The following is a 20,416-nucleotide window of genomic DNA, read 5'->3' as shown; positions in this document are numbered from 1 at the left end:
TGCTCTTGCTCTTCAGCCACTTTATCAAATCCTTCTGTAGTCTCTGAAGCTGCTAAGATGCTTCAGGAAGGATAGGTTCTTGTGCCTCAAGCCTGCTACCCCAAGCCAGAAACCCCAAAACGGTGGAAACAGAGAGCTGACTCCCAAGGCTGTCTTCCACCACATGAACCGAATGAGGGGGTTCACATGCCTCATCTCCCACATCACAAGAACTCACGCACAAGTGATCTTACACACACTTAAAGACCCTCCTGCCCCACGCATCACTCTCCCAGAACTCTCGCTTCTCCCCTGGAGCATGAAGCTCAGAGAGGCACCGAAGTTGCTGCAAGTCACACAGTCTCCTGGAGTAAGTTCAGGACCACAGCTTGGACTGCATGCCCCGTAGTCTGACTCTTCCAGCTAAGGCGGGGTACCCTAGGCTGCTTGGCTTTAGGTACCTGGCATCAGTGCTGGGTGAGCTCCGGTGCCAAGCGGCCTCTTTTGTCTCTAATCTGGCCTCTGCTTCTCTCTTCCGTGATTCCAATTTCAGGAGCATTTTTTTTTGTCTGTGTTTTTAATTCTCTTGTTTTTCATTATGCTTTCTCTCTGGGTAATCTGAGGCTTGCAGGCGGCTAAGTACGACGTGTACATTAAAATGAAATGCAATAAAAAATAATTGAACATATTTCTTTCATGTCTGAGTGGTGAATTAATCTCCCTGGCACAGCCTGCTTCCTCTTTGTTCCTTCTGCATCTTGTCTGGAATTTTGCTCCCTTCCCCCCAAATCTCTGGGATCTGAACAGACGCCTCCTCCCTGGCCTCCACACACTGGAGACATGCACACATTCCTGACTCTGCAGCCTGTGTCCCGCAGTGGATAACCTAGATCCCCAAGGCTTAGGAGAGACTGAGCGTCCACATTTGTGAGCACCCAGTGGGGGAGAGCAGGGGGAGTCGGGAAGCATCTACCAGCGACAAGCGAGGTGCAGTAAAACAGCAAAGGAGTCTTTTATTCTGCAGTGAGTTCTTTAGGAAGAAAATGCCTTCTAGAAGAATCTTTCTTCTGTGATCAGATTTACTCTCAATAACCTCAAGGGCCGGTCCAGATGACAGGTGCACCTCTAAGTCATTTTTGGAGAAGGAGGATGGGACTGCGGGGATGAATTGTCCAGAGATCAGGAGTTGCACACAGGTGTATGCCTGCTGCTGCAGCTTGAGGTCAGAGTTCATGTGTGAAACAGGGAGGGGCAGCCACAGTGCCACCTGCCTTCAGTGCTGCCTGGTGAGTGCCCTGACAGTGTAGGGTCTGGGCTGATGGCCAAGCCCAGAGGTGACAGAGAACCTCATCCTGAATCTCTGCTTTTTCCCACCTCCGACTGGGATCATATGATTCATCAGTACTAGATCCACCTGTGGCACAGCTGTCCCCTAGGGCATCTGCCATACTGGGAGGTTGCGAAGATGACATGGGGTGGCGGGAGGAGACAGTGTTCGCACTGTCCCATAATGCAGTGGTTTGGCTCGTCTTGGAAATGAGCTCATGGCTCTCTCTTTGTCCAGCCACAGGAGCAGGCTCAGGAGTTCATGCCTGTCAGTCCGTCCAGAGAGGCAGAGCCATGGCTGCACACTCACAAGATTCCTACCTCCATGAAGGGAGGTGCTGCCTTCATTCTCGCTTTGCAGCTGGGAAACTGAGGCTGAAGGAGTTGACCCCAGGCCCACTGAAGGCAAATGTTGATCAGATGTATCATCATGCTCTGTCCCTCTGCAGGGCCCTGGGTGGAGCTGGATGAGGAGTCAGCAGGTCCTCAGGGAACCTGTCCCCACCCTAAAGATTACCATCTACATCCAAGCTGGTCCTGAGCTGGTCTCTCAACCCTATCCTCTGTCCATCTGTCTCCAGTATCCCAGGAACCTGCCTGTGACACAGGGAGCTCTCCCTTCCTCCTCAGAACCGCGAATGCATTCGTTCTGTGTCACCAGAAGTGGGGGATGCACAGTGGCCAGGGTGGTGTCCAAGCCCTGCTGGTGTTTCTTTAAGAAGCAGCACCAAGTTAGGCAGAACACAAGTATATGCTAATGGTGGTTAATTATTCTACATGTTCACAGATGGGTCATCCTGTGTAAAACCCACTTCCCACGGTCCACACCTACAGACACACCAGGCTCCGTAGCTGCATGGGGACTCCTTACTCTCATTGTAGTGGAAGCGCTGACACTATACACTCCTGGGGGCCTCAGCTGCTGTGGTTGCTACCCCACACAGACCTGTGCCCGTTGCTGCCCTGTCCAGCTTGCCTGGCCCTCTCAGCTTCTTGGAGAGGCTGTCAAGTTCCCTGGGAAGGATCGGGGAGATCGTGGAGAACCGTATTCCCACTCTGTGAACTCTGCAGCCCATTGGCCCATTAGCCACCCTACTAGTCACCCGAGTGCCAATGTGTAAAGCAGCACACACCCAGTCCATACTCCATCACTAAGGGAAAATTTAAGGCAGGAACCCAGAGGCAGGAACTGAAGCAGAGACCATGGAGGAGTGCCGCTTACTGGCTTGCTCCCTATGGCTTGCTCAATCTGCTTTCTTGGTGCGCGTAAGACTACCAGGCCAGGTGTCACACCAGTCACAGTGAGCTGGGCCCTCCCACATCAATCAAGAAAGTGCACCACAGGGATTCCCATGGGCCCATCTGATAGGAACCCTTTCTTAGATGAAGTCCCCTCTTCTCAAATGGCTTTGGCTTGGGTCCAATTGACATTACACTAGTCCTCACAGGCCTGTAAATGCTGGGCAGTGAAGGACACCAGCAACCTTTCAGAGAGCAGGGGAAGGAAGTGGCAGAAAGGGGCATAGGGAAGACCAGGAAAGACCCTTCTAACCTGGGGACTACTGCGATTTGAAGTTGTCCCAACATTGGGTTAGAAACTCAATCCCACACTCCACGTATTGGGAGATGGGGTCAAGTGGGTGGGGCTTAGGCCAGGAGGCTCCACCTTCACAAGTGGACACGGGCAGGTTGTAAAGGGGCCGGAGGCTGCACAGCAGCTCATGCATCCTCACCATAGGATGCCCTCCACCCAGGCATGATGCATCAAGAAACCCTTCGCAAACCCATTCTCATCCCTCAACCTTGGGTTTAATGGTCTTCAGAACCCCAAGTCTCACATGCTGCTATTGCTTGCACTTTGCCCACTCAGGGCTTCTGTGATGCTGCAGAGGATGAAGAGGTAGCAAGGAGGGTGGACCAAGGGAAGGGAGGGCAGACCCAGGCTGGAACTTGGCCACATCACCACTTTCTTGCAGACTTGCTGGCTGGAAGTTGGACAGAATAGCATAGAGATCGAATAGCAAGCATGGAAACATAACAGTGATGGACAGTGTGGAGACAGAACACTGATCTCTGCAGAGCTTCCCACGCTAAGCTTAGGCCATCTCACCACCAACCCCATGTCTCCGGAGGCAACCCACTGGGCCAAAGTCACCACCGCCATCCCTGAAGCTCTTCGTGGTTGGTCCTGATTCATTTGCCTGTCCATTTAGCTGTATTTACTATGTGTTGACTCTGAGTCAGGCCAGTGTGTAGGTTGGAGGTGCAGCTGGGATAAAACTGGTGAGGTTTGCTGGTACAAGACTACTACCAGGTTGTTTGACAGCCCTCTGAGATACCATAGCTGTGTGTATCTGCAGCTGCCCTGGATTTGTCCCTTACAGAGAGGCCCTATCTGAGTGCCTTGCATATATGTTGAATATATGTTGATAACTGGCCTGCCTTCACCCTGTGGGCATGAGGGATGAGGGATTCATATACCTATATACAGGACACCCATACAAATATATGACTGTCATAGGATATATGTATGTGTGTGTGTATGTGTGTATATATATTTATATATATATATATATATATATATGCTATGACATATATAATATAACATGCTATATATTTGTCTGCCTCCAATGTCCCCTTCGCAGTGAGGCACCAAAAGAGAACTATAGCTCACAACAGCAGACCTAAGTCCAGGACTCTTCCCTGCCCTGTCCCACACTCCTGGACCTCTGTGTCAAGTTGCCACCAGCTGCCCCTGTCCTGAGGATGCAGAAGTGTCTGTCCCACAAGCCTAACCTTCTGTTTGGTGGTCTTTCCTGGGTCATTGGAGCAGGACCTTCAGTATGCCCCTAGCAGCTCTGATGGGTCTAGTTCCTCCTCACCCTGCCCCACCCACTTGCCCAAGCTCCACCCAGGCTGCCCCAGCTCTGCTCAACTTACCCTAGTTCTGCCCAGCTTGCCCCAGTTCCACCCAGCTCATTCCAGCTCTTTGGTGAACATAGGCTTCAGCAAAAAACAGGCTTGTCCCCAGTGGTCACCACAGGTCCCCAGCTCACTTCTCTTTGTGACCATGTCCATAGCTTCAGTTGTCTCCAGAACCTAGCTGAAACTGAACTTTGTGACTGTCACAGGACATCATTGGGCTGTGATGGTGGAACTTAAGTTGGTCGTGTGGGGCCATAAATCTGGCTAATTCAGAGCTGACAATGAACTGAGGAGACCACAGCTGCCCTCCTCCTACCCAACTCCACGCTGGGCCTGACAGGTCTCTACCCAGTGAGCAGCATTAGTCATAGTTGTAATATGGTTGTTTCTGGGCTCCTGTGGGCAGGACCACTATTCTTCTCAAGTCACCAGGCTGAGTTTTGGGCCCACCCATACACACTACCTTACAGTGAGTCCCCAGGACAGCATCCAAATGGCCAACACTGGGCCTGACTTGCAAGGTGAGGCTCCATTTTGATCCCAGATCCTAATGCAAGAAACTTCATTCCTATAGAAGGCTTCTCAGCCCAGCGCTGGAGGAAGAGTGTTTCATTGGTGAGAGTAAAGCTCTGGATGTCTGTAGTTTCCAGCGCAGACCCTATTACTCCTTCCTGATACTTCTGGCAAGCTGCTCAATCTCTTGGAGCCTCATCAGTTTTCCCGTTTGTAAAATGAAGATTTTAACAATGACTACAGCAGGTTGTGCCAAGGATTTGATAATGTGAAGAAGCTGGGGGCAGATTCCTGGGCTTGATGGATACTTTCAAGGATATGTGCAAACCCCTGGGCCCTTCTGTGTCCAGGGTCCTCCTGTCTAACACTGAGATATCACACTCTGTGATGTCATGATGCAGGAGGAACAGGCAAACTGGCACTGTCCCTATGCTATTCTTCTGCTCACGGCCTGTCTTTAAGCATCCTGCTCCCAGCACAAGGTCCAGACATTGTAGAAGCCTGACCCCACCAGGCTGAGCAAAAAGAACAAGGACTTGGCAACACACTGTCTGGGTTCAAGGCCACCATTTCTGAGCTGTGTGGCCTTAAATGAGTATCTAACCCTCTCTGAACTTTGGCTTCTTTATCTGTAACATGGGGAGGGCAGACTGCCACAGCACCTGCTTCCTGGTTGAAGTAAGATGTATGAGTCACTTAGTGAGAAGCTCTGCACTGGAGAAAACCAACCCAGGGCCAGCATTTACTATTTCTATCTGGGGGGTGGAGCTGCATAGAGGGGGGCTCTGAAGTCTCCCTTTCTGCTACCACCTCACTTAAAGACCAAGAAACTAAGGCCAAAGACTCTAACTAAATTACACATTTGGGAACAGACCCAGCATGGCTGTGCTAAATTATGCAGAGCAGACAATTAGAGAAGAAGCAATCTATAACAAAGAGCTAATGGGGCGGGACAGAGGCCGATTGTCCCAGAAGCCAAGGAAGAGGAGGGCCGGCCTGCAGAGTGCAGTCCATTGGGAGTGTGGCTGGGCCAGCACGTGCTCCTCCCTGTTAGTAACTCTGAGACTTCAGTTTATGTGAACGACACACTCAGAACATGCAGGTGGTGTGCAAACCAGGGCCATCCATCACTCTCCCGCTGGAGCACTTGGGAGGCTGGTTGTGAAGTCTGGAGGCGATGAGGTACTGGGTTCCTGCAGAAGGAGGGCACAAGTCTGTTTGAAGGGCTTCAGAGTAGCCCTAAGGTGGGAACTGTGTTGGGCAAATTGGCTTGGACAATAGGCAGGTAGGTGAGGGGTAGGGCAGAAATGGCAGAACCTGGCTGAGATGACAAGGTGGCTGGTGGGTGTCAGACTTACATCCTTAGGATAAGATGGGCAGAGGCAATGGCTTCTCTGTCTCCAGAAACAGGGTCACTTGCTGATCGTGTCGTGTGTTTGTGAGGTCAGCAGGGAAGGACTGGTTTCTCACAGACACAGAGAATCTCTCTGACAGAGGCATCAATCTTAGTAAGTGTGTCTGCAGTCTTCTATGGTGTCCAGACGGAGGGGGACACTCCACTTCATCGCACTGGCCTACACAGAGCTCTGGTCACCCCTGAGATGAAGGCTGGGGAGGGAGGACTGTGTGCCTGAAGGAGAACTGGACTCTAGCGACCCCAGATACATCCTCTCTATGTTTAGATTTAGACTCTGGGCATCTTACCCTTAGATCCACTCCGATCTGTCTTCTGATATGTTCTGGGAATTGCATAATGGCCCTCACTCTAACTAAATTCCTAGTTTTAAAGCTTGGATGGCTCCAGTTGTTTATCTTTCCTAAGTAACATTGCCGTGGCTTTCATCCTTGAATCTTCTACAAGGAGATAGCAAAATTGCAGGAGCCTTTAAAATGAATACCAGCTATTTGGGGAGAGCACAGTTCTCTTTAATGATTTCAACACAAACCCAGATCTGTTATCTTCTCAAGCTCTCCAGGCTCCAGTCCTGATCCCACCAACCTCATGCTTAGACTATTGCAGTGCCTCTGCCTCCTGACTGGCTGTCCTCCCCCCTCCCCTGACCTGGTTCTTCTCTGCACTCAGCAGCCAGATTGACCCCATGAGACGTACGCAACAGGTATCTCTGCACCTGGGTCCCAGGCCCCAGCCCCACTCAGGCACAGTCTGCTGACTGCAGCCCTGTCCTGTGGTCTCCATCCCTTCTGTCTGTCAGTCCTCTGTTCCCCTCCTCCTCCTCTTGCTGGACACTGATCTGCAGATCCTGTCCAGGCTTTGTCCAGCTTACCCTTTGTCCATTGTACCCTCTTCCCTGGGTCTGTCTCCTCCTCTGTCCCCTTCAGCCCTAGCCCTGTGTCACCTGCCCTGAAGTCCTCCCCTCCTTGATCCTGGGACCCTTCTTGACTCCTCTTGCTACTGTCTTTGTCTCTGTGGGTCTTATCCCAAACTCTGCCCCTGCAGCTACTTGCAATGCTTATGATGTTGCTGAGGCATGAAGGGTATGGTACTGGCTATGCCTGTGTGCACCCAGGCCCTAAGTTTTGTGTGTGTGTGTGTGTGTGTGTGTGTGTGTGTGTGTGTGCATGAATGTGTGTGTGCATGTTTCCCACATACCTTTGAAACATTCTGTGAGCCCTCCTTCCCTCTTTCCCTCACCAGAGCAGGCTGATTGCCACCGGCCTCATACATAGACAGGTTCTGTTAGGGTCCAGAGTCAGAACCCCTATATCACCCAACCAGGATTTCATGCATGTGTGATATTATTCCAGAAGGTTCCAGAAAGAGCATGAAGATGCCCAGAAGTGTCTGATGACATCCCCATACCATGGTGGGGCTGAGAGTCTGGCTAGTATGTGAGGGCACATCGGGTCTCAGAGGGTCTCACGCTCTATCCCTGGAGCCTGTATGCTCAGTTTGTGCAGACAGCAAAGCCCAGCCAGTTCCTCTCATCTCCAGTCTCTGCTCACCATCAGGACCCACAGATATTGCCTCCTACAGAAGCCTAGCCACCTGTCCAGCAGGCACAGTGGAGTGAATAGAAATAGCAAGGACTGTCCAGTCCTGTGCAGGGACCAGCCGCTAGGAGGTCTCTGTGCTGGGGAGCAGTGCCCCTGCTAGTGAAGGCTCCAGACAGAGGTGGGCCAGGCAGCATGGGGGAGAGGAGTGGGGAGGCGGGGGAGACATGGGCTGCACTCTGTAACCAGTGTTTCCCCAACAGCCTTGTCCAGCTCCATCCTGTGTATCTGCTCAGCTGCTCTCATTCCCGCCTTCACATTCCCAGCCTGAAGGACCACCTGGATTACTGTCTTCTGCTCACGCTTCTTCCAGTCACCAAGGCACCACCTCCAGCCATCCCTCCATCCACCCTTGTGTCTAGATCAGAGGCCCATGGCTTCTCTCAGCTCCCCTCCCCTCACCCAAATCCCACCAGCCACCCGTTGTCAGCATCCAGAATGTTCCTCAGGCACTGTACTAGCATCTGCCACGCTCACCCCTTCCTATGCTGCTGCCTCACGGCCAGCTCCTGCTTCAGTGCCTTCATGGACACCAGGGGGGACCTTTACAGCCACATCAGACACTTACTTGGTTGGCTTCCTGTGGTACTTGATTTAAATCTAGATGTTCTCCTTGCCTGATCTTGAGGCTTCTACAGTCTAGTTTTGTGGCCCTCTGAGGCCCAGGTTATGGGGTCAGAGAGGTGTGGGACCAGGACAGGGAGAAGCAGGCTTGGAGCAAGAGTTGGATTGAGGTGTGCCCAAACCTTAGAGATCTTGTTCTGAGATTGGCAGAACTCCCCCCACCCCGCAACCCGCCCTGGGCCTGCGTGTCTTGGCAAATTTGGGTCTGTGTCCTTGTCTCCCCAGAGGAGGTGACATAGCTGGCAGCCAGGTTAGTTTTCCTTGTCCCTTCCTTATAAGGCTATTTCCAGCATCACCTGGAATTCCTCCTCGTGTTAACGAGGCACCTCCAGCACCCTGCCCCAGGCCAATGATGTACACTCACCCTAATTGTAGCTGCCCGCAACCACACATACAAATGGGTCTTCTGGAATGGGAGTCAGGGCCTGAAAAAATTAAGGGTACCGGAATGAGGGAAGGGGTTTGAAAAAAATGAGACCGACACGTGGTGTGCTTTCCCCTAATAGCCCTTACTCTGCTCCAAAGGTCTAAATAGCCTTTGTTCCTCCCAATGGACTGGACCAGTTCTCCGAAGCTGTTCTTGGTCGTGTGTTCTTTACCTGCATACCCACTGCCAACCGAGAGCCTCTCTGCACCGGCCCATCCCAGCTAAGCTCACCTTTGCCTAGTCCAGCCTGGTACACAACGGGCCTGGCTACCCAGAGGGGAGAAGCAGACAGCATGTGGTACCTCTGCTGTGTGTGTGTCCTGATGAGCTGGTCATGCTGAACTTGTATGACAGTCAAGCTTCTGAACCTTTGCATAGAGTGTTTCCTGGTGTCTCCCTGGACCACCTTGAGAGGGATAAGGGGCTTCAGGTCCATTTGACCTTCCTCACCCTCAGCCCAGGGCGTTTCCCAGCCGGTCCTGCCATGATGTATGGGGTTCTGTGGCAGTGATCCCTCTATTGGGGGGGGGGGTCCTTTTTAACTGCAGCTCCTGGAGATGCATCTTCTGTCCTGGGTTCTGGAGTTAGTACCCACAAACACACATAATGGGTGTCAGGTCCAAAACAAACTCAGGACGGATGACTAACTGCGGTGCCTGCAGAAGTGTGTGGGGGCTCTAGGCTCTTTCGGCAAGTGCCTGTTCCAGAGTCCTGCCCTGCTGTTCTGATTCCAATCAGCTCCCCTCACTCCACCCTCTACCCTAAACTCCAGCTCGAGGGTTTGCTGCCCTCAGCTTCTCATTCTGTATAACCTGACCTTTCTGCCATGCATCCTCTTGGTCCACTTGCACGCTCTCGGTTTTCTCTAGGTCTTCTGCTCCCGCTCTCTTCTCTTTCTCTCTGGCTACCCCTCCCTCCACATCCGGCCCCATTCAGTCTACTGGTCATATTTAGTCCACAAGCTTTTCTCCCTGCTCTGGACTCTCTCAGGTGCCTCCCTACTCTGGACTCTCTCAGGTGCCTCCCTGTTCTGGACTCTCTCAGGTGCCTCCCCGCTCTGGACTCTCTCAGGTGCCTCTGGTTGTTCTGTCCCTCATGTCTAGAGTAAAACCCTTCCCCTCAGCTACACCTTGGAGCAGCCACCTCACCATTTCATTCACTGGGGCGAGGGCCTCCATCTGTCTGGGGTCTGCTGAGACCAGAAGAGGAAAGGAGGAGGCCCCTGAGGGAGGGAGTGGGTAACAGGGATTGGAATGTGGGCCAGGGTGGGTAGCCCATCTGCAGGGGGCTGGAGGACACACCTATCTTTAGGAACCACCAAGGACAGTCGACAGTGGTCCCCAGCAACCAGACCTCTCACAAAGGATGAAAGTCACCCTGACCGATCTCTGGTCCTCTGTCCTTCTCTTGGGGCCAATTTGTACCTGCCTTCTGGCCACAGGCAGAGCAGAAAATTCTTCTGAGCATTACTGGCTTTACCACAAACACTCTGAGTTTTCTGTTGCTGGTCTCATTTTCCTGGGCAGGATTCTTGTGGGGCTGGGGCCATGGAGCTAGACAGGGAGGTAATAAGCCCTGGCTGTCCTTCCCCCTGCACGTACAGGAAGCAGCGAGAAGGGCCCATTAGGAAGCGAATGGCCTGTGAGCTAAGTGGCAACCAAATGGCTGGCCCTGATAATTGTGCGGAGCCTCCCTCTTCCCCTTGCTGCCTCAGCACCACCATTTCGCAGCACCCCCCTCTTTTTGCAAAACTGGGAGACAGTGTTTTCCTCGCAACCTGATTTCATGAAGACCTTCAGGGAGATGAGCCAGGGCTGACAGTGAGCCTCCACTCACAAGAGACAAGAAGCCATTTCTCAACTGGCTAAGGGGGAGTGACAGCTAAGACTCTCTCAGGGCCAGTTACTGGAGGTGGAAGGAGGGGTGGCCTGGGCCAACAGTGCTAGGGCTCACCTCACACCCCACACCCTACACCTGCCGTTCCTTCTTGATCCTCACCAGTCTCAAGTCATGTCCTCGATCCCACACTGTTAGCCGTGTTGTTTGTTCTAAGCTGACAGCATGATATTAAGTCACATCCGCTCATGAATTCTCGACTTCCCCTCCCTCGTGCCTAGTCTCCACAGTACTTCCATCTTCCAGCCCTGTAGCAGAAGACCTGACACAGGCTACTTAGAAAGTGAAAGAGTCGGGTTCTCCCCTTCTGCTGTGGGTTCTGGGGTCAAACTCAGGTCCTGAAGCTTGGTGTCAAGCGCTTTTACCCACTGAGTGATCTTGACACCTCAGAAAGAGCTTTATTTAGCTAATTGGGAGGGAGGCTGAAAGATCAGCATGGTGCATCTTCTCGTGAGGTCCGTGGCAGATGGTGGAGACTGAGGGTGGAAATATCACACCTGGGAAGGAGGTGGGGATGGGAGGACGGGAGCGGCCAGGCTTGCTTTATATATCTGCCCTCCCTTTACCTCTTTCAAGGGCAAGTCTCCAGTGACCTTAGGGCTAACCACTAGGCTACACGTCTTAAATGTCCAACTGCCTCTCAGTACTATTACCCCCAGGAATCAAGGCTTTAATGCATGTGCCTGGTAAAGGTGAGGGTAGGGGTTGGGGGTGGGGTAGCAAATGACATCCAGACATAGCTGGAGAGCAAACCAGCGTTTTTGGAGCAACTATTAATGATCTCCACAGACGCACATGACTTTTCCCCATCTCTGTCCCCAGTAAGGAATCTCCTGTCTGATCAGGAGACAGTCTGAACCCTGTGACCTCTAGTACCACTGACATTCATAATGGCAGCCATGTTTACATGCAGAACCTGCCATGAGATCTCACCACTCCGAGGGTCTCTGCTTCATATGTGTCAGCCTGCTGTGTAGGGCAGGAGGTGGCCCTGGTGACAGATATAGACACATGTGGTCAAGGATGTGTCCAGGAAACCAGCGAGTTAGTTGCTAAATCTGAGCCCAGGTCTGTCTGGCTCATCACTCTCCCCGCCTCTGACTCAAGGATGGGGTGCGGGATAAGACAGGGAGGCTGCCAGCTGCAGAAATGGAGAGAATCCAGACTGGACCCAAGAGAAGGGATGAGCATGCCTGTCAGGGCCCCACCCAAGCCAGACTCAGGTTCCTTAGGGTTCTCAAGGATGCACAGCGCTATGTCCCTGGGTTCTCAGCTTTAACTAGACAGAGTGCTTTCCTGCTACCGGGGAGGAGCCTGAGTGGATGCCAAGGAAACCTGTTTATTTTTAAAAATCTGCATTAAAACAGCTCCACTTTCAGCAAGGAGTGAGCGCCTCTTTCTTTCTGCGAGAGCCCTCACAAATAACAGAAAGGAGGCCTTTGCAAACCTTCATGGGAATTAAACCCACAATCCGGGCGCACGCTTGTTTAACAAGTGATAATTAACTGCTGACAATATAATTTCAGCTCGGAAGAAATGTGTTTTTCATTAAGAAGGAATCAAAGAGACTCCCACATGGGGAGTGGGTCTTGCCTACAGGAGACTCAGCTCCTCTGGAGACACGGGCTTAGGTGACATCCTCTATCCATAGCTCTCTTTGCCATGGGGCATGTGCCTCAGGTGTGACCCTGGGATTTCTCGTGTCCCACAGACTTGGGCTAGGGGAGTCTCCAGAGGGGTCTGAGCCTGCTCCCATGCTCCTCAGGGAACTACATTTCCCTCCTGAGTGGTCCTACTCTATCCAGGGTCTCCTCTGGGAAGATGGGGACAGAGACAAGAGTCTAGAAGTTTGTGGCTCATCTAGCCTGGCATATGCAGTGGTGAATGGTGAGAGATGTCTCAAAGTAGAAAGCAGGGGTGACATCAGTTGCCATCCAATCACACACACACACACACACACACACACACACACACACACACACACACACACACACAGAGAGAGAGAGAGAGAGAGAGAGAGAGAGAGAGAGAGAGAGATTTATTCTATCACACACACTAAATGAATACCTAAATAAATAATGTTAGTAGTAATATCCACAGTGCACTATTATAAAGAAAATCTTTTTCCAACCCATGGACCAGCAAGGTTCTGCCCTCTCTGAGTCCCTTGTGCTCCCCATGGCTGTCCAGCATCTGAGGAAATGGAGAGAGTGTCCTGGAGACTGAGGTGGACTCCAGAGTCCAAAGTCAGCATCCTTGGAGGTGACAGATCCTCTTTCTTCTGAGCGCTGAAACTGAGACCTACTGAGACCCTACTCACCTGACTGTGGCCAACTATGGCCTGTGGGATATTCTGTCTTCATTTTCATTGGTAGATTTTTGTAATGGTCCCCAGGGTTTATACTCTTCCCATGCCTACCCCCCAGCTGTGCCTCCTGTACAGACAGCCTCTGCTCCCAAGCTCTGTGACATCCCGAGCCTTGGCTCATCAGCAGGATAAAGCTGTTCTCCTCTGGCATTTTCTACTTCCACCTTGGTTAGGTTACTATTGCTGTAACGAAACACCATGGTCAAGAGCAACTTGGAGAGTGTATTTGGCTTATATATCTTGATTCACAGTCCACAGAGGTTAGCCAAGGTAGGAATTCAAACTCTGCACACCTCTGGGGGTGCTGCTTCCTGGCTTTCCCTCAAGCTTCCTCAGCCTGCTTTCTTACAGAACCCAGGACAACTGGCTCAGGGGTGTCACCGCTCATGACATTCTGGGCCCTCCCCTTCAATCACTAATTAAGAAAATGCCGAAGAGTAGTATAGCTGGGTCCTCAGGTAGTACTATGTCCAATTTTCTGAGGAATCGCCAAACTGATTTCCAGAGTGGTTGTACCAGCTTGGAATCCCACCAGCAATGAAGGAGTGTTCCTCTTTCTCCACATCCTCTCCAGCATCTGCTGTCACCTGAGTTTTTGATCTTAGCCATTCTGACTGGTGTGAGGAGGAATCTCAAGGTTGTTTTGATTTGCATTTCCCTGATGACTAAGGATGTTGGACATTTCTTTAGGTGCTTCTCAGCCATTCAATATTCCTCAGTTGAGAATTCTTTGTTTAGCTCTGTACCTCATTTTTAATAGGGTTATTTGGTTCTCTGGAGTCTAACTTCTTGAGTTCTTTGTATATATTGGATATTAGCCCTCTATTGGATGTAGGGTTGGTAAAGATCTTTTTCCAATCTGTTGGTTGCCATTTTGTCCCATTGACAGTGTCCTTTGCCTTACAGAAGCTTTGAAATTTTATGAGGTCCCATTTGTCAATTCTTGATCTTAGAGCATAAGCTATTGGTGTCCTGTTCAGGAAATTTTCTCCTGTGCCCATGTTCCCAAGGCTCTTCCCTATTTTCTTTTCTATTAGTTTCAGGGTATCTGGTTTTATGTGGAGGTCCTTGATCCACTTGGACTTGAGCTTTGTACAAGGGGATAAGAATGGATTAACCTGGACATATACCCAGAAGATGCTCCAACATGTAATAAGGACACATGCTCCACTATGTTCATAGCAGCCATATTTATAATAGCCAGAAGCTGGAAAAAAACCCAGATGTCCCTCAACAGAGGAATGGATACAGAAAAGTACATTTACACAATGGAGCACTACTCAGCTATTAAAAACAATGAATTTATGAAATTCTTAGGCATATGGAGGGAACTAGAAAATATCATTCTGAGTGAGGTAACCCAATCACAAAAGAACACACATGGTATGCACTCACTGATAAGTGGATATTAGCCCAGAAGCTTGGAATACTCAAGATACAATTCACAGACCACATGAAACTCAAGAAGAAGGAAGACCACAGTGTGGATACTTCAGTCCTTCTTAGAAGGGGGATCAAAATACACATGGGAGGAGATACAGAGACAAAGTGTGGAGCAGAGACTGAAGGAAAGGCTATCCAGAGACTGCCACACCTGGAGATCCATCCCATATACAGTCACCAAACCCAGACACTATTGTAGATGCCAACAAGTGCTTGCTGACAGGAGCCTGATATAGCTGTCTCCTGAGAGGCTCTACCAGTGCCTGACAAATACAGAGATGGATGCTCGCAGCCAACCATTGGACTGAGCCCAGGGTCCCCAATGGAGGAGTTAGAGAAAGGACCAATGGAGCTGAAGGGGTTTGCAACCCCTTAGGAGGAATAACAATATGAACTAACTAGTACCCCCAGAGCTCCCAGGGACTAAACCACCAACCAAAGAGTACATATGATGGGACCCATGGCTCCAGCTATATATGTAGCAGAGGATGGCCTTGTCTGTCATCAATGGGAATAGAGACCCTTGGCCCTGTGAAGGCTCTATGTCCCAGTGTAGGGGAATGATAGGGACAGGAAGCTGGAGTGGGTGGGTTAGTGAGCAGAGGGAGAGGGGAGGGCATGGAGGGTTTTTGAAGGGGAAACCAGGAAAGGGGATAACGTTTGAAATGTAAATAAAATACCCAATTTTTAAAAAGCAAAATAAATAAATAAATAAATAAATAAATAAAATGTGCTTACATTAAAAAAAAAAAAAAAAAGGAAAGAAAATGCCCTACAGGTTTACCTGCCTGTAGCTTTAGCTGAGGAAGGCAACGTGTTCTCAATCGAGGGTCCCTCCTCTCGAATGACTTTAGCTTGAGTCAAGTTGACATAATTCTAGTCAGGTCAGAGTCCATCGAGTGGAACATACAGTTTAAGACTCAACTCTAATGTCAACTCCAAGGTGACTGGGTCTGTGCCTGCGTGGACTCTGAGCTCAGAGAAGCAGCTCCTGAACTGCCCCCGGGGCACCTTAAGCAACAAGTACAGACCTGCCCAGGAGCCACCTCAGCTCTTTCTTATCTGCAGGCGACTTCATTATTTCTGTTTCAGTCCTGAGTCTCGGCTGGGATATAGATTGACCCAAAGAACAAAGAAATGCAGAGCCCAGACAAGACCAGAGCTGGCCAGTCCCAAGTCCTGGACCGCCGACGAGGCGATATCCTTTCCTCCTACAGTGCTCATGAGAAACACAGTGTGTGGTGGCAGCTTCAGTTCGCAGCCTCATAGGCCCTTGATAAAAGAGTGCTCACTCACTCACACAAGCCCAGGCACAGGATCGAGGGGGCACCAATACACATCCGTACACGCCATTCAAGGGGCTAGCGAGCATGCCTGCTGTTCCCCAAGCTAGAACCCACACTCCAGCCATGCATGTAAAGCCTGACCCTTGTTCCCATTTACTTCCCTACTGCCTGCTCCTGTATGGTCTGGGGCTTCCTCAGATGTCATGGCCGGCAGTAGGTGGAAGCAACTCCGTTCCACAGCTCTAATGTTTGTTCCTTTTTGAACAGCTAAAGTGTGGGATTGGGGCTGGGGCTGCAATTTGAGGATGGCAGTAAGACTGTGAATCTGAATAACCCAACAGCTGGGAAGAGAGGGTCCTTGTGGTCATGGGAGCCAGAGAGTAGAATTTTTGGTCCCCCCAAACTCCCACAAATCACATTCAGGGTCACGCTCTCAGCCAACCCCTACTAAGCACCTACTATATGCCAGCTACCATGTTGGACACTATTCTAATTTCAATTCTGATACTGTGTTAAAACATCCTGACAAGAAAAAAGCAGCCTAGGAACATTACGGTCCATTACAGTAGAGAAGTCAAGGCAGGAAGCTCACCTGGTCATATCACACCCATCGTCAAGAGCAGAGAAAGAATACATGCTTATACTTGATTGCTTGTGCTCAGCTCCATCTCTCCACCCATAGTCAGTTCAGGACACCCTGTTTAGGGAATAGTGCCACCCACAGTGGGCCAGGCCCTTTCACATCAACTAACTTAAGATAGTTCTCTGCCAGCCACATGCCCACAGGCCAACCCACTGTAAACAGTGCCCCACTGAGACTCTTCCCTGGTGATTCTACGTTGTATCAAGTTGACAGTCAAGCCAACCTTCACAGACGCCAAAGACACAGTGAAGACATAGAGCAGCCCCTTCCTTCCAGAGCAATGTGACAAGCAGACACCCAATCCAGGCCTAAGGAATTCTCCTGACAGGTTGTGCATCTGGCCACCTGGAGACATGTCACAGTGGGTGTGACCAAGGCTTAGGTAGGGAGGTCACGTGAGTCCTCAGATCTGAGCTCTGTCCTCAGATTCCTTGGATGACTCCAGTGTTGGCTTCTAGCTGTTCTTCACTCCCAAGCTTCAGGAAGAAATGCCTCATAAGGAGAGGAGAGGAGAGGAGAGGAGAGGAGAGGAGAGGGGAGGGGAGGAGAGGAGAGGAGAGGAGAGGGGAGGATGGCTCACCAGGATCTGTGCTGAGTTGGAGCAGATCTACTTTCCTGGGTTTGAGGCCCCTGCTCTATGAATCCCTTCCCTTCATGTTCAGACAGAATGCATCATTGTGTATTCATCTGTGGATTTGTGGAATGATTGTTACCTTCGTCCCACTGCCCTTTCTTTCTTCCTTTCTTTCTTCTTTCCTTTCTTTCTTTCTTTCTTTCTTTCTTTCTTTCTTTCTTTCTTTCTTTCTTTTATTTTAGAAAGGAGAGAGAGGGGAGAGAGAGAGAGAGAGAGAGAGAGAGAGAGAGAGAGAGAGAGAGAGAGAGAGAGAGAGAGAGAGAGAAAGGATAAAAAAAGTAGAGGCCGGCTATGGCCACGTGGATAGAGGGGGAAGTGAGGAGGAGAGAGGGAGCAAGAGGTGAGAGTACAGACAAGAATAAGAGGTTGAGAGCCCAGCTCGCTGCCTTTTCAATCTCCCCTTTCACTTACTGGTTATTTGAATTGTTTGTCTGCTAATTCAGTCTGTTAATTTATTCTTTGTTTCATGGCTTAATTATCTTCAATCCCATTTTTACTCATTCATTCACTCACTCACTCACTTATTCATTCACTCATTCATTTGTTCACTCACTCAATCATTCAATCACTTACTTGTTCACTCATCCATTCATCCATTCACTCACTCATTCATTCATTCAACCATTCACTCTGCCTCCCACTGTCAGTCTCTGTGCCCACCTTTTCACTGGGTTATTCTTTCAGGAGTGATTTCCTGGCTCATTCATCCCTGAGCACACTCGCTTTCCTGCCACCTTTCATCCCTTCCACCTTGGCTCAGTCACTAATTCTCCGAATCACAAGTGGGTGGGTAAGCGAGAGAATGCTACTCATGTTGACAAACACTAGCTGTCAATGGGATAGAGTCTGAAATCACCCAGAGATAGACCTCTGGGCATGCCTGTGAGAGATTTTCTAGATTAGATTAATCGAGGTGGGTAGATTCACCTTCAACGTGGGCAGCACTGTTCCATAGGCTGGGGTCCTGGGTTAAACAAAAAGGAGAAACTAAGGCAGTTGCCAGCACTCGTGGCTCTCTGCCTACCAACTACCTGTGCCCACCCGTCTTACACAGCTGACACTATGCCTTCCTCGTCTTGGTGGCCTGTAACTTCCAACTGTGAGCCAGAGTAAACCGGCTTTCCTTTTTTTCTTTAAGTTGCTTTTGTCACATCGACCAGTCAAGTAACTAACAGACTCCCTCCAGAGTGACCACACTGCCTTCTGCACCTTTTCTCTGCTAGCTCACACACGCCCCCTAGTGACAGAACCTGAAACAGGTTCAAAGTCTGAGGCTGGTTGGTCCAGGAAGCAGAAGCAGGGAATGGGGAGGTGGGGTGGGAAGGCAGTGGAGGCTGTGTTAGGAGTTAGTCCTTCGACTGAAGTCCTGTTAGGAATTAGCTGCGAGCTTCATGATGACCTGCAGAACTTCATGAGGTGGGTGTTACACACCATCTGCCCCTTGCCATGGATTCAGAGCTACTTCCAGAAGAAAGGTATTGATTCTCAGGCACTAAGTCATGCCACACAGAGCAGTAGAGTATAGTGGCTAGTGACTAGATAAAATCCTCAGGGGAAGAAATGTGGCAGCTGGTGGCTGGAGTTTGGTCTTGGACTAATGTAGTCAAGGTAAAACTTCCAACATCAGCCAGTGCATCAGGAACAGCTCCCTGCCTCTTCTCTGTTCCCCTCTCATTGTTCATCTGGCTGCACTTGAACTCCAACATTCTACTCTGAAGGATCCACAGCCACCAACCGGTTTGATGGCTTTACTTTATGCACTGGGGGAACTGAGGTCCAGACAGGGACTATCTAACACACGTTCAAGGTCAACTGGGTCTCTACTAAAGAGTCTAATAGAAGTCGCCCTTCTCTCTTTGTTCAGTGGTGGGGGTAAGGGAGAGCATGTCTACCCTTGCCTACAAATTCATTGCTAGAACAAAGTCAACATGCTGCTGCTGCTGCTGCTGTTGAAAGCTCAAACTCATTTGCCCTGGGGCATCTTTTCATTTTCAACACCATCCCTCCCACCCCCAACTCTTCCCCAACACACATACTTAAAAGGCACATCTGGGGATCCAAAGTGGCTGTCAGTTTCCCTCCCAAAGAGATGCATGTGATCTTTTACCCGAGTGATCATAGCACACTATTGATGTGATCAGACCTAATCCCATCAAGAGAGCCCTGCAGGGGAGCAGGTTGGACTGGGGAGAATGCCAGTTGGTACACATCACTGTGGACCCTTAATAAATTTCAAGTGAGAAAGAAAAGAACCTCCTTTTCTTCTTTCCTTTTATCTTTTGTTTGGTTGTTTTATTACTATTTTTTTTTTTATTTTAACGTCTGTGACAGAGTCTCATGTAGCCCAGGCTGGCTTTAGACTCACTATGGAGCCAGGGATGGCCTTGAACTCTTGATCTTCGTGCCTCCTCATCTTCTGCATGCTGACATTACAGGATGCTCTACTGTACGCAGCCAGAGGCCAGGCTCTCTGAAGGCCACCTTCCCTGCAGAATAGCCTTTGAGTGTGATGCATGTCAAAGCAAGGAAGGTTAATGCTTGGTATTTAATGTGCTCTTTCTCAGAAAGCCTGCTTCCTAGGACAGCACACACCAGCACAATTTCTTTGCAGCTAGAGTTTGCCCTTTTTTTGTATCTGGAGAGTCCTGTGCCTGCTGCTAAGTCAAGAGACACTCCTCTGGGACACAGAGATTCCATTTCAAAAGTCTCAGCACTACTCATGAGCTATAAATAATCCACTTTTTCCTGAGGACCTACTGTGCACAAAAGTGCTGTGCTGAATATGTCTGAAAGGGTGCTCGTGACCTGGAATCCAGACCACGAGAACAAACTGGAGGCTCCTAAGTCATCTATCTCCCATCTTCCTTTGCTCTTGACTGTCAACAGAACTTCCCATCAGGACTCCCTGACTCATCAAGGTCTGCCTCTGAGTCCCACCTTGCTCTGAGTCTCTTTTTGTGGACAGAGGATCCTGAGAAAGCAGGATGATGCAGAAAGGGGTCAGCACCTCTCTTTGCTCTATGATTGGAGGACAAGGGCTCCCTGGCTGTGGATTGTCACGGCTGGCTGCCTCCTTCCTGGAGGAAAAAGCCAAGCCCTGGCTAGTGTGACACCAGATGGCAGTGACTCTAAATGACTTTATCAGTTATTTTTCTGTTGCCAGGATAAAAACACCATGGCCAAAAGACAACTTAAGGAGGAAAGAGTTTCGTTTGGCTTACGGTTCTAGGGGGTTAAGAGGTGTTGAGAAGGCAGGCAGCAAGTTCCAGTCATGGCGGTAGGGGCAGGAAATTGAAAGATCACATCTTCAAATGCAAGCATGAAGCAGAGAGAAAGACAG

At 50.1% G+C, this 20,416-nt stretch overlaps 1 long non-coding RNA gene across 1 annotated transcript in view; it reads right to left on the bottom strand.

Annotated features, from left to right (window-relative positions):
- Positions 1 to 8,743: 8,743 nt before the first annotated feature.
- The window catches only part of LOC116095585, a 30,043-nt gene continuing 18,370 nt past the window's right edge, over positions 8,744 to 20,416 (bottom strand). The window contains exons 2-3 of the long non-coding RNA XR_004120655.1: positions 9,109 to 9,212; positions 8,744 to 8,804 (exon numbers count right to left, since the gene is read on the bottom strand). This is a non-coding gene — a long non-coding RNA (uncharacterized LOC116095585). The remainder of the gene's footprint in view (positions 8,805 to 9,108; positions 9,213 to 20,416) is intronic.

The sequence above is a fragment of the Mastomys coucha genome, unplaced genomic scaffold, assembly GCF_008632895.1.
Source record: "Mastomys coucha isolate ucsf_1 unplaced genomic scaffold, UCSF_Mcou_1 pScaffold18, whole genome shotgun sequence".
Taxonomy (NCBI): domain Eukaryota; kingdom Metazoa; phylum Chordata; class Mammalia; order Rodentia; family Muridae; genus Mastomys; species Mastomys coucha.
This window is presented reverse-complemented; position numbering and strand designations above follow the sequence as displayed.